Raw genomic sequence first — 6,000 nt, forward strand, 5'->3', positions numbered from 1 at the left:
TGTTTCAAGATCTGTTTTGACGTAGTTATCATTAAATTAAATTACACTACATCTGTTTGATAATGTCAAACATATTTGGATTAGAGAAATACATCATCAGTCGACGCTCAATCTAGCGTACATTATTGATGATGATTGAAGAATTTGTTAAGCAATGTTTTTTTAAATTAAAATTCATCGATAGGTATTAACTCACCACATCATAAAACTCGTCAGTGTCGCCATATCTAAATAGTGTGTACGCCACAAGGGTCAGATAAGGACTTTTATACAGTTGCTTTACTAAGAATTGCCTCCACAAAGGCACCGTGTTCTCTGTCATAACGCGCCCGTTTGTCGCCAAACTGCTCTCGGAGATAGACGGATAGGAAAAGGGTCGAGCTTGCTTGGAACATCCAGTCTGGGCCTAGGAAGTAAAACGAATTGCTTCTAGGTTATAGTGTTATTTAACAACGGATTTTCAAAAGATAGATGCGGAACATTGTGCAATAACTCTTTTTTTATAAATCTAAATAACAACAGGTTTATACAAATAGTTATAATGTTATATATTACGCCCGCCATGTCTGGAAACTCACCCAGTGCCATGCCGTTACCACATCAGGGGACCGTTTCTTAAAACTACGTACGTTCAAAAATCATGCGAAAGTGCAAAACGTTCAGTTAGTAGCGTTTCTATAAACTTCGTAAAGTTACTTTTACCGTATTTTTGCACGTAAAGTTACGTGTGCTCAAAGGCTCACGTAACTCAGTAATTTAGCGTAAATATGGCGGCGTATGCACCGATATTTCGGAGAACCGAACATAGACTACGAAATCTACGAGCGCAACATCATTTTAGTTAATTTACACCTTTATCTATATTAAGATCTTGGTAGGGCATGGGAAGATATTGTAACGGAAATCCTGCGTTGATTGTGCAGGATCTATTGTGTACGATTGTGGATTGGAGTTTTGAGGAAATTTTACATGTTCGAATCGATTGTTGTTATGATTTGTTCGATTTTCCTTTTGACAATATATTCAACTTTCGTTTTGAACAAGGCTTTATCCACCACAAGACGCCAAGTTGAACTCAACGAATGTGACGTTTGCTGAGTGATAGAATTGATTCATTGTAAACATGGGTAAAAGTCTACTTTTTCTGTAAGAATTATGTATTAGAATTGTATAATCTACGTTTTTGTAAATAGTTGCATTTATATTATACTGCTGTGTCAATGAATGACAATTATAAAGATTCTGTGCTAATATTAATTCAATTAATTTTAGCACAGATTACTGTATAATTGTCATTCATTGACACAGCAGTATAATATAAATGCAACTATTTACAAAAACGTAGATTACTGTATACAATTTTAATTGATATGTCAACAGCGCTTCTTATAAATGTGTATACGGTTGTCACTTTATTGTTGAATTTGGCACATTTACAGTTTAAGCAGAAGTTCTGCATCAAGATCCATTTCTTTGGAAATAATATCATGCATATATCATTTTGTCAAAACTGCGTTAAATAAAATATACTGGAGAGACTGTGAGATACAACCTGTCGACATGTTAGCTCAGTTGAGTTAGATTGGTCTTTGTCAGCTCTGGTACTACTTGAAAGTTCCCTGGGTACTCTTATGTATGTTACAATATACCCTGGGTACAGAAAATATACTTAAACATACACAGGAATACTTAGGCTAAATCTGCTGTTGTTGGCTCTATTTTCAAATTAATAATGTTTCTGTTTACATTCTGTGAAATGGCCTCCGCGATGATATTATCGAAACTCGTACTCAAAAAAGCATATTGAGTTAGGTTTTGTTCAAAGAGGATTTTGTTTCGTATTCGGAAGTGCGTTTGATGACATCAGATTTTAGGCAGGAATAAAACTCTGTACCCAGGGTACATTGAAGTGTACTTAAGAGTACCCCGGGTACTTTTAAGTAGTACGGGGCCAACAATGACCAATCAAGCTTCAGTTGTTTAAGCGCTGCAATTATTAACTGGAAGTAAAGGTCAAGGCTCACACACTTGGCTAACTTCGCGCAATGGTTATTGTAACAACTTAAACTTAAGTTATCTGAATATTAATAATGGCTTATTTTAAAGTAGGTTTGAAAAGTTTTCACTGTTGAAGTAAATTTACTGAAAATATGTATTGAAATGTACCAAATATGTCATTTTATACAAAAACTGTCAAAACACTATGACTTTTAAACCAATGAGATTTGTTTTTGGTAAGTAACAGTTGTAAGACGCTCAAAGTTGTTATTTTAGCGAGGCTGTTTTCGGAGAGAGAAAACCCGAGCTATTGTCATAGCCAGCTTGTTGTCCAACGTCCGCCCGTCCGCTGTAGGCAATGTGCTAAAACCTTAACATTTGGCTCTAAAATCAAAGTGCTTCCACCTTCAACTTTGAAACTTTATATGTAGATGCACTTTGATGAGTTCTTTAACGCCACACCCATTTTGGGTCACTAGGTTATAGGTCAATGTCACTGTGACCTCTACAAAAATATAAAATTCTGACAAGCTTGCACAGCCCAGCGTGACACCAGATATGCGGTGCTCTTGTTTATTATCAGATTTCATCGGTAATCAATCATATTAATATCATATTGATGGCAAAACTTTGTTGTTGCTGTTTGCTTTACAATCATTTTTTCAGAGTTTTTAGGTTATTACAAAGAAATTTTAGAACACAAACCATGGGGACAATACACAATCATTTCATTTTGTTTTATATATGGTATCATCAACATTCAAAATCTGTAATTTTATTATTATAAATGCAGTTGCCATGAAAAAGTGTCAAATTTTAACTTAGGTCATTGTTAATCTTTACTGTCTGAAATATTTAATTACTAATTTTAAGATTATTTTTTAGTTTCCTATAAACCATATGGACACATTAAATGCAGTTTGATTGATATGTTCAAATAAAATTGTTATGTCATAAGAAGTTTTTTTTTTTTTTTTTTTTTTTTTTTATTCAATATCATACATATAATGTAAACATGTATATGATCATACAACACAGTGATTGTATAAAGCAATAAAGTTCAGACATGTTATACAAGATATGCTATTATATATATATTTTTTTCTTAGAGAGAAAAGAAAAGAACAACAGAAGAATAGTTTTGAAAAATGATGAGTTGTATTAAGTCGGAAGAAAGCATACTGGATTTGTGTGTTTTGTTGTAAATTCACAATGATCTTGTCTGATTGAAAAAAAATATAAACAAAACTTTTTTAGAAAGATAAAAAAAAACTATTGTAGAAAGATAAACTAGCATTAGAGTGAAATGTATATAAGTGGACAAAACATTATGAGAATTTAATCCGATTCCATTTTTGTTCAAAGATTTGTAATGTGTCATTACTGAGGGCTATTTCTTTCTCAATCTGGATTTTTAGTTTAAGACTATGGACAAAACAATTAAAATTTGGTACTTGTTTTTTGTACTTCATGTTTAAGATGAAATATTTCATCAATATAACCATAAAATTCACAATATTATTACCGTCTATTGATTTCAATGAGTTAATTCCGTCATAAGAAGTTATTAAGAACCTTTTTTCTTTATAGGTGGTCACACAGATTGACAGAAAACTATCAACAATCAATTTTTTTTCCAATATCTTTGAACACATTTCTTTTAACTCTATACTGTGTTTTTGTACATACTGTAATGTCCATTTATACCATTTAAAGTTCTATAATAAAGCTGTAAATATTGCAAAACCCTTCTTTATTTTATCTTATATTGTGAAAAGCAATGCTGCGAATTTTCTCATTTTTTTTACATTCAGTTATTTTATACCATTTTTTTGTTGGGAAATATTAGAATAAGGTATACTGTATTTATTATTATAAGTAAATGTATTTTTTAAATGTTTTAAATCCATTAACTTGTACAAATAAATAAGAAACATAAAATAGACAATGTTTGTGTTGTGTAGAGCATTTACTACCATTACAATCAAATAATTTAAATAATACCATTTTTGTTTCTTCACTTTTAACATTATGCATAATATTCATATTAAGTTATTTGTCAAAAACATAACTTATAAGACAATATAAATTTAAAAGAAGTTGTTTGTTTTGCACTAAATAAAGCTTTTTGCGGACATGTATGGTATCAGTGTATGTGTTCAAAAATCAATTGAAAAAAAAACTATTAAAGATTTGAACTGAAAAAAACAACAGATTTAACATATTCTCATAATTATGTATCTTTCCCAAACACATGAAAAAACATTTGAATAGCACAATTTTTACTGATTTAAAAAAAATGTAATAGAAATTTAATATCAAGTATATGGACACATATTTTTTAATATCATAATTATTAGGAACTTGCAAGAATAAATTGTGTCATCCTGACATGATTCAACCAGTAAAATTTAACTTCATAAAAATAGGAACATTTAAAAATGGTTTGCTTTCTCCATGTGTTTTGTTCATATGTACATTAAGCCAGATGTGTAAAACTTTTCCATGAATTTAAATTGATGCATTAGTTTCCATACGTGAATGGCATTATGTTTAAGTATATTATGAGTGACTGAACTTTTTCACAAATATTTCAGTCATTGTGTTGGTAAAGCATGTAAAGTGATTCAGGTTTACGCAAGTGCCCGCTTGTCATACCAATTACCCCATACCAATGACCCAGGATGGATCCAAATTTCTCAAATTTTGTATTTAGAACTAATCACAACTGGTTCATACCCTGACATATATTTTACCAATCCATGCATTTTTTTTAAATATTGAACAAAAATATAATATAATTATATATGTGAAGAAGCATACTTTATGATAATTGCAAATGCCTATTGTCGCAAATTAATAGAAGCATTCATGGACAATGTTAATTTATCACAGAAAAAAGATTCTCATTTAAAATGATAAACATGGTAAAAACATGATGTTGATTGTTATAAAATTATCTAGAAGTGCGACAAGTGAATACAAGCTACAGAGTTTGTTAATTCTTCTAAAACCATACTGTACTACTGTACATTATCATTGATCAGTAAATAAAATTTAAAAAAATACTACCTTCTTTACAGAGGCCATTGCTGATGTTCTTCTCATTATAGGAAATTCCATTTGTAATTCAGTGACGCACTAAACATAATCAAAGATACCCTTCCAGTAAATTGAATACCTGTCAGGAAACTCCTTGATTATGTTTCTGTAAACTCAGAAGTGTAAGCTACAATACACATGCCTGTCTTCTCAGTATTATCCATCCATTTTTTTTCCAGTTTGCTCCAGTTTGAAATATATCTGACTAACCTTCGTAAAAGATTTGCTTCAGTAAGAATCATCTCCTTTGTTTTAACAAAGAACATATCCAGCACAACAAAGAATGGCCACACTTAATTTTAAAAGAATAAAGACATTGAACTTTTTTTACAGTTGACCTCTTTTTTCGTCGCGATTTCGCAAACAAGGGAAAGAACATTGCTCTTTATAAGGTACTTCTTAAGAATAAATGTAAAAATATTTAGTCTACCGAAAGTTTGTTAGAGAAAGCAAATTAAATCTACTTTATGAATTTCTTCATATGTTCTCTATAAGGTCCGCGCAATCACCAGACTTCTGTTTAGAGATTATTCAAACATAGAAACTATGTTTTACGCTACGTTCGGTTTATAGAAACGCACTTACGCATTCAGAAAAGCGTACGTAACTTTATACGTACGTACATTTTCGTCCGTAAAGTTACGCATTGTACCAGAAACGGCCCCAGGAGTTTATTTTCTGTTTAATTCAGCAGTTAAATTTGGCATTAAAATTGTTGCAGTGTATATAGTATTTCCTGACTAACATAACCCCGCTTTTTACATAACTTCATACTATTATTACCCAGGAGTTATTGGCATTACAGCACAGTTGTATCATTGTTGAGTTAATGGCATCATTGCATACGGGCATAAATCATTAGTTATTGGCATTACTGAATACAAGTATGATTAAGGAGTT

Source organism: Dreissena polymorpha, chromosome 5 (assembly GCF_020536995.1).
Source record: "Dreissena polymorpha isolate Duluth1 chromosome 5, UMN_Dpol_1.0, whole genome shotgun sequence".
NCBI classification, from domain to species: Eukaryota; Metazoa; Mollusca; class Bivalvia; order Myida; family Dreissenidae; genus Dreissena; species Dreissena polymorpha.